Source organism: Cryptomeria japonica, unplaced genomic scaffold (assembly GCF_030272615.1).
Source record: "Cryptomeria japonica unplaced genomic scaffold, Sugi_1.0 HiC_scaffold_65, whole genome shotgun sequence".
NCBI lineage: Eukaryota > Viridiplantae > Streptophyta > Pinopsida > Cupressales > Cupressaceae > Cryptomeria > Cryptomeria japonica.
In genome coordinates this window covers 278,732-290,000 of record NW_026728887.1, presented here as the reverse complement: position 1 = coordinate 290,000, position 11,269 = coordinate 278,732, and the positions used below count along the sequence as shown (strand labels likewise).

At 58.7% G+C, this 11,269-nt stretch overlaps 1 non-coding gene across 1 annotated transcript; it reads right to left on the bottom strand.

Moving 5' to 3' along the window:
• Window positions 1-3,521: 3,521 nt before the first annotated feature.
• Window positions 3,522-3,640, bottom strand: LOC131863578 (5S ribosomal RNA). Its single transcript, XR_009362478.1, has one exon. It is a non-coding gene; the product is annotated as a 5S ribosomal RNA (ribosomal RNA).
• Between the last annotated feature and the right edge of the window lie 7,629 nt (window positions 3,641-11,269).

Genomic DNA, 11,269 nt, shown 5'->3' with positions numbered 1-11,269 from the left:
GGAGCCCGGTTTGCCCCGGGTGCGCACCTCGCGTGCACCTTCGCCGGGGTGGGCACCTTGGTGTGCAGACCTTGGCTGGGTTGCGCGCCCTGGTGGGCACCATGGTGCGCACCAAGGAGCGCTCCGAAGTGTGCTCCAAGGTGCGGCCTGCACGAAGTCGGAGCCCGGTTTGCCCCGGGTGTGCACCTCGGGTGGGCACCTTGGTGCGCATGCCTTGCCTGGGCTGCGCACCAGGGCGGGCTCAAGATGGCACCCGCGTTCCTTTTTTTTCACTATCTTTCAAAACGGAAATTTTAAAATCTCATTTTTTTTTGCCTTTTTCTGGAAATTAGTGAAGGCAGCGCATCAAAGGTGCGCACCTCGCTGCCCACCACGGTGCGCAACGCCGGTGGGCACCCGGGAGTGCTTCGAAGTGTGCTCCAAGGTGCTGCGTGCACGTTGTCGGAGCCCGGTTTGCCCCGGGTGCGCACCTCGCGTGCACCTTCGTCGGGGTGGGCACCTTGGCTGGGTTTGCCCCGGCTGCGCTCCGAAGCGGGGTTATTGGAGCGCCGCCTCTTTTTTTGTCGGAGCGTTTGGTGGGGTTTCTCGCATTGGCTCTTCCGAGGCCCGGTTGCCACCCTGGCGCGCACGAAGTCGGAAGTAGGGTTAATTGCCCGGGTGCGCACCTTTGCCAGGGTGGGCACCTTACCTGGGCTGCGCACCAGGGCGGGCTCAAGATGGCACGCGCGTTCCGTTTTTTTCACTATCTTTCAAAACGGAAATTTTAAAATCTCCTTTTTTTTTTGCCTTTTCTGGAAATTAGTGAAGGCAGCGCATCAAAGGTGCGCACCTCGCTGCCCACCTTGGTGTGCTCTGAGGTGCGCACCCGGGAGCACTACGAAGTGTGCTCCAAGGTGCGGCGTGCACGTTGTCGGAGCCCGGTTTGCCCCGGGTGCGCACCTCGCCTGCACCTTGGCCGGGGTGGGCACCTTGGCTGGGTTTGCCCAGGGTGCGCTCCGAAGCGGGGTTACTGGAGCGCCCCCTCTTTTTTTGTCAGAGCGTTTGGTGGGGTTTCTCGCATTGGCTCTTCCCAGGCCCGGTTGTTGGGTGCGCTCCCACCCTGGCGCGCGCGAAGTTGGAAGTTGGGTTAATTGCCCGGGCGCGCACCTTCGCCAGGGTGGGCACCTTGGTGCGCACACCTTGGCTGGGCTGCGCACCAGGGCGGGCTCAAGATGGCACCAGCATTCCCTTTTTCTCACTATCTTTCAAAACGGAAATTTTAAAATCTCGTTTTTTTTTTGCCTTTTATGGAAATTAGTGAAGGCATCGCATCAAAGGTGCGCACCTCGCTGCCCACCTTGGTGTGCTCCGAGGTGCCCACCACGGTGCGCAACGCCGGTGCGAACCCGGGAGCGCCCCGATGTGTGCTCCAAGGTGCGGCGTGCACGAAGTCGGACCCCGGTTTGCCCCGGGTGCGCACCTCGCGTGCACCTTGGTGCGCACACCTTGGCTGGGTTGCGCGGCCTGGTGGGCACCATGGTGCGCACCAAGGAGCGCTCCGAAGTGTGCTCCAAGGTGCGGCGTGCACGAAGTCGGAGCCCGGTTTGCCCCGGGTACGCACCTCGCGTGCACCTTCGCCGGGGTGGGCACCTCGGCTGGGTTGCGCGCCCTGGTGCGCACCAAGGAGCGCTCCGAAGTGTGCTCCAAGGTGCGGCGTGCACGAAGTCGGAGCCCGGTTTGCCCCGGGTGCGCACCTTCGCCGCGGTGCGCACCATGGCGTGCACGAAGTCGGAGCCCGGTTTGCCCCGGGTGCGCACCTCGCGTGCACCTTCGGCGGGGTTGCGCGCCCTGGTGGGCACCATGGTGCGCACCAAGGAGCGCTCCGAAGTGTGCTCCAAGGTGCGGCGTGCACGAAGTCGGAGCCCGGTTTGCCCCGGGTGCGCACCTCGCGTGCACCTTCGGCGGGGTTGCGCGCCCTGGTGGGCACCATGGTGCGCACCAAGGAGCGCTCCGAAGTGTGCTCCAAGGTGCGGCGTGCACGAAGTCGGAGCCCGGTTTGCCCCGGGTGCGCACCTCGCGTGCACCTTCGCCGCGGTGGGCACCATGGCGTGCACGAAGTCGGAGCCCGGTTTGCCCCGGGTGCGCACCTCGCGTGCACCTTCGCCGGGGTGGGCACCTCGGCTGGGTTGCGCGCCCTGGTGCGCACCAAGGAGCGCTCCGAAGTGTGCTCCAAGGTGCGGCGTGCACGAAGTCGGAGCCCGGTTTGCCCCGGGTGCGCACCTCGCGTGCACCTTCGCCAGGGTGGGCACCTCGGTGCGCACACCTTCTCAATGTTTTCTTGCCTTTTCTGGAAATTGGTGAAGGCAGCGCATCAAAGGTGCGCACCTCGGTGTGCTCCGAGGTGCGAACCCGAGAGCGCTCCGAGGTGCCCACGAAGTCGAAAGTCGGGTTAATTGCATTGTTTTCCCCGGGTGCGCTCCGAGGTGCGCAACATCGGCGCGCACCAAGGAGGGCTCCGAAGTGTGCTCCAAGGTGCGCACGATGGCGTGCACCTCTGGTGCGCACGATTCGGAGCTCGGTTTGACCGGGGTGCGCACACCTTGGCTGGGTTGCGCACCTTTTGTGCGCTCCAAGGTGCGCACGAAGTCGGAGCTCGGTTTGCCCCGGGTGCGCACCTTCGCCAGGGTGCGCACCTTGATGCGCACGCCTTGGCTGGGCTGCGCACCTTGGTGGGCGCCATGGTGCGCACCTTTCGTGCGCTCCAAGGTGCGCACGAAGTCGGAGCTCGGTTTGCCCCGGGTGCGCACCTTGGTGGGCGCCATGGTGCACTCCGAGGTGCCCAAGATTGGTGCGCACCAAGGAGCGCTCCGAAGTGCGCTCCAAGGTGCGCGCGAAGTCGAAAGTTGGGTTAATTGTCCGGTTTGCCTCGGGTGCGCACCTTGCGTGCACCTTCGCCAGGGTGGGCGCCTTGGTGCGCACACCTTGGCTGGGCTGCGCACACCTTGGCACCCGCGTTTCCTTCATTTTAAATTTTTTTTTTTTACAATCTCTCAAGTGGGAAATTCTATAATCTCAACTTTTTTTGCCTTTTCAGGAAACTTTTGAATGGAGCGCATCATTGGTGCGCTCCGAAGTGTGCTCCAAAGCTCTCTCCAGCTGCGTGCACCTGCCCCGGCCGCGCACCCGGCCCCGCCCAGCTTCGCTCACCTGTCCCGGGCGTCTGGTGCGGAACCTTAGAGTAAGAAACATCACCGTGCACCTTGGCCAACGTGCGCGACTCGACCGAGCGCGCACTGGCCGAGGTGCACACCGATTTCACCTGGGTGCGCGCGCAGCACCTCGGGCGCACCGGGGTGCGCGCACAACGCCCGGGTTGCACCGTGGCCTGTGTGCTCGGGGTGCCTCGGGTGCGCGCTCGGTGTCGCCCCCGCGCGCGCGGTAGTGCGGGCAGCGCACCCCGGCCCGACCCGGCCCCGACGAGAACGCAAACGGGCAAAAGGTTTATTCAAATAGCATTGCGACGCCCGGCGAAAAACTAAAAAAGGGTGCAACACCGGGACTTCCCGGGAGGTCACCCATCCCAGTACTACTCCGGCCCAAGCGCGCTTAACTGCGGAGTTCTGATGGGATCCGGTGCACTAATGCTGGTATGATCGCACCCGTTATGAGCTTGTCGCAGTGTGTACTTAGCAAACCGCGACCCACGTGCGAATCCACCCCGGCCACCCACCCCCGTCGAGGTGCACACCCTCCCTCGCGAAGTGCGCCCCGTTCGCCAAGTGTGAGCCCTGCCCGGGTGCGCGCACCTTGCTAGGGCGTCGGGTGTGCACCCGGCCCGGCCTACGTGCGTGCACCTGGAGGGGGCGTCGTGTGCGTGCAGTGTCCCGTCTGCAACGCGGTGCCCACACACCACCTCGGGCGCAACGACCTGCGCTCACATGTGGGCCGAGTGCACCTTGGTGCATGTTCGGGGCGCCTCGGGTGCACGCTCGATCTTGCCCCGGTGCACCAAGGCGCTCGGTTTGCCCCGGGTGCGCACTTGGTGCAAGGTGGGCACCCAAAATAGGGATCAAGCACCAAAACACAAGTTTCGGGATGCAAAATGGGACCCAAGGACCACAAATGCGTTCCAAGACCCATGATGGGTCCACGAGAACAAAAATGTGTTCCGAGACTTAATAAACAAATATTGGGTTTTAGGAGAAGAAACATGCTCTGATGCCCAAAACGAGAATCGACCCCGAAAAGGCCACAGGCCAAAAGTGGGATGCGAGACAAAAAAAAATGGGACCCGAGGACCAAAATTGGGTTCCCAGGTCGAAGACAGGGCAACCGGACAAGAAACGACCTCTAAGGCTCGAAATGAGTCCCGACGACTAAAACTTGACAAGAAGCACCCATCAGGCACCCAACTCGACACCCATGGGATGCCGACCCACCCGGGCTTCCACCTAGCACACCTTGGCACCCACCCACCCTCGCACCCAACCTCGCACCCAACTTAGCACCTTTGAACCCACATTGGCACTCACCCTGACCCTGGCACCTTGGAACCCACATTGGCACTCACCTTGACCCTGGCACCCACCTTTGCACTCACCTTGGGACCCACCCTGGCTCCCACCTCGGCACCCACCCAGACACCCACCTTGGTTCCTTGGCACCCACCTTGGATCCTTGGCACCCACCCCGACACCCACCTTGGCACGCAACTTGGCTACTTGCCACCCACCTTGGCTCCTTGACGCCCACCCCGACAACCACCCCGTGACCTACCCTGGCTAGGGTTGGTGCACACCCACCCTGGTGCCCACCTTGGCACCCACCCTATGACCCACCTTGGCACGCACCTTAGTACCCACCCCGTTACCCACCCTAGGACCCACCCCGTGACCCACCTTGGCCAGGGTGGGTGCACCCACCCTGGTGCCCACCTTGGCACCCACCCATCCTAGCACCCAGCCTGTGACCGGGCTTGGAACCCAACCTTGCACCCGCACCCGTCTTGGCCAGTGTGGGTGCGCACCCATCCTGGCACCCACGTTGTGACACACCCTTTAACCCACGCACCCTAGCACCCACGTTGGCACCCACCTTGGAACCCAACCTAGCAACTTGGCACCCACCCCGTGACCCACCTTGGCATCCACCATAGCAGTCGCCGACTTGGCACCCACCTCGGCACCCACCTTGACACTTGTGGACCCACCTTGCCACTCACCCTAGCATCGACCCATCCTAGCACCCACCCTGGCACCTTTGCACCCTAGCACTCACCCATCCTAGCACCTAACCTGTGACCCACCTTGACACTCACCCTCGCACCCACCTTGGAACCCAACCTAGCACCCACCCACCCTGACACCAACCCTAGCACCTACCCACCCTTGCACCCACCCTGTGACCCATCTTGGCACCCACCCATCCTACCACTCAACCTATCACCCACCTTCTCACCCACCTTGGCATCCACCTTAGCACCCACCCACACTGGCACCTTGGCACCCACCTCGGGCAAGGTGGGTGCACACCCACCCTGGCACCCAATTTAGAACCCACCGAGCATGTTACCCACCTTGGCACCCACATTGCAGCCCACCCTAGTACCCACCCTATGACCCACATTGGCATCCACACCCTAGCACCCAGGCACCTCGACACCCGCCTTGACACCCACCCTAGCACTGAACCTGTGACCCACCTTGGAACTCACCCTAGAACCCACCCACCCTGTGAACCACCTTGGCATCCACCTTAGCACCCACCCACCTTGGCACCCACTCTAGCACTCACCCATCCTAACACCCAACTTGTTACCCACCTTGGCACCCGCCCTCGCGTCCACCTTGAAACCCACCCTAGCACCCACCCACGCAGGAGCCCACCTTGGCACCCAACCTAACACCCACGCATCCTGGCACCCAACTTGTGACCCACCTTGGAACCCACCCTAGTACCCACCTTTGAACCCACTATATCACCAACCCACCTTGGCACCCACCCTATGACCCTCTTTGGAATCCACCCTAGCACGCACCCACCCTGGCACCCACCATGGAGCGCACCCTAGCACCCACCCACCTCGGCACGCACCTCAACACCCACCTTGGTGTGCGCACTGCGCCAACCTCTCAAAGACCCTATGTGGTGCGCTCCAAAGTGTACACCTTTGGTGCGCTCCAAGGTGCGCACCTTTGGTGCACACCGAGGTGCACACCAAAGTGTGCACCGAGGTGAGCACCAAAGTGCACTCCAGGGTGCACACCAAGGCGTGCACCTTTGGTGCGGTCAATGCAAACGAATTCGGAAGTTGGGGTCGATGTCCTAATCGCTGCTGCAGACTACACGTATGAGAATCGGACAAATAGCTTTATATAGGGGAGGTGTTGCGTTTGATGGGTCGACTCCCCTGGTTGTGTGCACTGCACCAACTTCAAAGACCCTGTCTTGTTTAAGAAGTCAAAAGTTGGGGTGGATGTCCTAATCATTGCTGCAGTCTACGCATGTATGAGAATCAGACAAATAGCTTATATAGGGGAGGTGTTGCATTCGGTGGGTTGACTCCCCTGGTTGTGCGCACTGCGCCAACCTCAAAGACCCCGCATAGCAGAAGAAGTCGGAAGTCGGATTTTGGTGAGCACCAAGGCGTGCACCTTTGGTGCGGTCAACGCAGACGAATTCAGAAGTTGGGGTGGATGTCCTAATCGTTGTTGCAGGCTACACATGTATGAGAATCAGACAAATAGCTTATATAGGGGAGGTGTTGGGTTTGATGGGTCAACTCCCTTGGTTGTGCGCATTACGCCAACCTCAAAGACCTTGTTTTCGTTAAGAAGTCAAAAGTTGGGGTCAATGTCCTAATGGCTCCTGCAGGCTACACATGTATGAGAATCGGACAAATAGCTTATATAGGGGAGGTGTTGGGTTTGATGGGTCGACTCCCCTGGTTGTGCGCATTACGTCAACCTCAAAGACCTTGTTTTCGTTAAGAAGTCAAAAGTTGGGGTCGATGTCCTAATTGCTCCTGTAGACTACACATGTATGAGAATCAGACAAATAGCTTATATAGGGGAGGTGTTGGGTTTGATGGGTTGACTCCCCTAGTTGTTCGCATTACACCAACCTCAAAGACCTTGTTTTCGTTTAGAAGCCGAAAGTTGGGGTCGATGTCCTAATTGCTCCTGCAGGCTACGCATGTATGAGAATCAGACAAATAGCTTATATAGGGGAGGTGTTGGGTTTGATGGGTCGACTCCCCTGGTTGTGCGCATTGCGCCAACCTCAAAGACCCTGCATTGCGGATGAAGTCGAAAGTCAGAGTTTGGTGTGCTACAAGGTGTGGTCGAAGGTGCTCACCTAGGTGTGCACCTTTGGAGCACAGGAAAAGTGCCCTCCAAAAGTGCGCACCTTTGGAGTGCACAAAAGTGCCCTCCAAAAGTGCGCACCTTTGGAGCGCAGAAAAGTGCCCTCCAAAAAGTGCCCTCCAAAAGTGCGCACCTTTGGAGCGCAGAAAAGTGCCCTCCAAAAAGTGCCCTCCAAAAGTGCGCACCTTTGGAGCGCAGAAAAGTGCCCTCCAAAAAGTGCCCTCCAAAAGTGCGCACCTTTGGAGCGCAGAAAAGTGCCCTCCAAAAAGTGCCCTCCAAAAGTGCGCACCTTTGGAGCGCAGAAAAGTGCCCTCCAAAAAGTGCCCTCCAAAAGTGCGCACCTTTGGAGCGCAGAAAAGTGCCCTCCAAAAAGTGCCCTCCAAAAGTGCGCACCTTTGGAGCGCAGAAAAGTGCCCTCCAAAAAGTGCCCTCCAAAAGTGCGCACCTTTGGAGCGCAGAAAAGTGCCCTCCAAAAAGTGCCCTCCAAAAGTGCGCACCTTTGGAGCGCAGAAAAGTGCCCTCCAAAAAGTGCCCTCCAAAAGTGCGCACCTTTGGAGCGCAGAAAAGTGCCCTCCAAAAAGTGCCCTCCAAAAGTGCGCACCTTTGGAGCGCAGAAAAGTGCCCTCCAAAAGTGCGCACTTTTGGTGCGCACCAAGGCGCTGGTTCGGTCGTTGCAGGCGAGTTCGGAAGTTGGGGTCGATGTCCTGAGCGGAGGTGCAAACTACACAGGTGTCGGAATCGGACAAATAGCTTATATAGGGGAGGTGTATGCTTCGATGGGTCGACTCCCCAGGTTGAGCGCACCGCGCCAACCTCAAAGACCCTACGGTATGGATGAAGTCGGAAGTTGGGTCCGATGACCGATTCGATTAGTAGGTATGCTCATGAGGTCGGAATTTGGGTCCGATGACCTGCCATGTGCAGGAAGGCGAATGTTGACACTGTGCGTTGCAAGGTGCACACCAAGGCGCTGGTGCGGTCTTTTTAGTCGAGTTCGGAAGTTGGGGTCGATGTCCTGATCGGAGGTGCAAGCTACACAGGTGTGGGAATCGGACAAATAGCTTATATAGGGGAGGTGTATGCTTCGTTGGGTCGACTCCCCGGGTTGAGCGCACCGCGCCAACCTCAAAGACCCTACGGTATGGATGAAGTCGGAAGTTGGGTCCGATGACCGATTCGATATGTAGGCATACTCGCGAGGTCGGAATTTGGGTCCGATGACCTGCCACGTGCAGGAAGGCGAATGTTGGCACTGTGCGTTGCAAGGTGCGCACCAAGGCGCTGGTTCGGTCGTTGGAGGCGAGTTCGGAAGTTGGGGTCGATGTCTTGATCGGAGGTGCAAACTACACAGGTGTGGGAATCGGACAAATAGCTTATATAGGGGAGGTGTATGCTTCGTTGGGTCGACTCCCCGGGTTGAGCGCACCGCGCCAACCTCAAAGACCCTACGGTATGGATGAAGTCGGAAGTTGGGTCCGATGACCGATTCGATATGTAGGCATACTCGCGAGGTCGGAATTTGGGTCCGATGACCTGCCATGTGCAGGAAGGCGAATGTTGGGACTGTGCGTCGCAAGGTGCGCACCAAGGCGCTGGTGCCGTCGTTGCAGTCGAGTTCGGAAGTTGGGGTCGATGTCCTGGTCAGAGGTGCAAACTACACAGGTGTGGGAATCGGACAAATAGCTTATATAGGGGAGGTGTATGCTTCGATGGGTCGACTCCCTGGGTTGAGCGCACCGCGCCAACCTCAAAGACCCTACAGTATGGATGAAGTCGGAAGTTGGGTCCGATGACCGATTCGATACGTAGGCATATTGGCGAGGTCTGAATTTGTGTCCGATGACCTGCCATGCGCAGGAAGGCGGAATTTGGGTCCGATGACCGAGTTGATGGCGTGCCATGCGCAGAAAGGCGGAATTTGGGTCCGATGACCGAGTTGATGTTGATGGCCCGCCATGCACAGGAAGGCGGAATTTGGGTCCGATGACCGATTTGAAGGCGTGCCATACGCAAAAAGGCGGAGTTTGGGTCCGATGACCGAGTTGATATTGATGGCCCGCCATGCGCAGGAAGGCGGAATTTGGGTCCGATGACCTGACATACGCATGGAGTCCGACTCGGGGGCCGATGTTCGATTCGATGACTTGCATTGTGGGTAAAGTCGGAAGTTGTGGTCTTTGACCCGATTCGATGACCAGACTTCGGCTGCTTGAGAATCGGACAAATAACTTATATAGGGGAGGTAGTGTTCTCGAGCATCCTCCCCCCGTGCCCGTTTATGTCGATTGATGCTGGTGCTCGACTGGTTGGAGCGCTCGGATGCAAAAATCTTGCACCAGGATTTATCGATTGTGATGGACACGGCAAGTCTCCTGATTGCTATGCAGGAGCTCATCGTGAATCTCTATGCGGCCTTGGTATGGACTCGACCTGCGGAATGGTTCGGCAATGGTAGTCGCTCCAACACGTCCTTGCAATGGCCACAGAGGTGATTCGACTAGAGCTCCAGTCTAGCTTTTGGGTTGCTTGGCGGACTGGTATAGCCGCGATCGAGTTCCGGCCATGAACGTTTTAGATAGCTCTTGGGCTTTCTGGGACGGAAGTCGGAAGTTTGGGCTGTTGTCCGATTTGATGACCATTCTTTGGATGTGTGAGAATCGGACAAATAACTTATATAGGGGACTGTGTTGTCTCACGCAGCCCCCTCCGTGCCCCTCTATCTCGACCGATGTTGGTGCTTGAAAGGGTTGGGATCGCTCGGATTTATAAACGTGCACCACCATTTGTCGAGTGTGAGGGACGCGGCAGGTCTCCTAAATGCTATGCGGGCGCTCTCTGAGAATCTCTATCCGGCCTCGACACAGACTAGTCTTGCTGAATGGTTTGGCACTGGTAGTCGATCCAACACGTCGTTGTTGTGGCCGCCTAGGCGATTCGATTCGAGCCCCCGTCTAGCTTTTGGGTTGCTTGGCGGATTTTGCCCTATCCGCAAGTGAGCTCGGTCCCTAAACGTTCGAGAAACCCGATTGCTATGCGCCGACTCTCTTTCTTGCGAGCCTCCATCTAGCTTTTGGGTCTCTACGGAACGGAAGTCGGAATCTGGGACCGTTGTTTGATTCGACGAGGCAGACTACGGTTGTGCGAGAATCGGACAAATAACTTATATAGGGGAGGTGTTGACTGGAGCATTCTCCCCCGTGCCCCTCTAACTCGACCAATGCTGGCGCTCGAACGGTGGTAGCGCTCGGATTTTCATTGAGCGCCAGCATTGGTCGATTTAGAGGGGCATGCGAGATTCCCGAATGCTATGCGAGGGCTCTAACGGAAATGTCTATTGGTTTCGGTATGGATGCAATTGCGAGTGGTTCGGCAAAGGTAGTCGTTCCGATGCGTCCATGTCGTGGCCAAATCGATAATTCGATTTGAGCCCTCGTATAGCATTTGGGTCTCTCGATGTGATTCCGCATTCCAGTCCCTTTGGGCACTGCTTGAGCCGCATCCCAGGGGGTTCCCTTCCCAATAATCTGCCTCGCAACCCGATTGCTATGCGGTGAGGCTCCTCGGCCGCCTCGGAACTATCTGTGTATCAGACGCATCGCGGGATAAGGGGTTGGCAACGGTAGTCGCCCCAAGCGCGTCCGATGCTTGGACCATTCCGAGGCGGCCCTGAAGCCTCTTCCGTCTAGCCGTTGGGTCCTTCTCGCCGCATCCCTCGCCTCGCACCCCGATTGCTATGCGGTGAGGCTCCTCGGCCGCCTCGGAACTATCTGTGTATCGGACGCGTCGCGGGATAAGGGGTTGTCACTGGTAGTCGCCCCAAGCGCGTCCGATGCTTGGACCATTCCGAGGCGGCCCTGAAGCCTCTTCCGTCTAGCCGTTGGGTCCTTCTCGCCGCATCCCTCGCCTCGCACCCCGATTGCTATGCG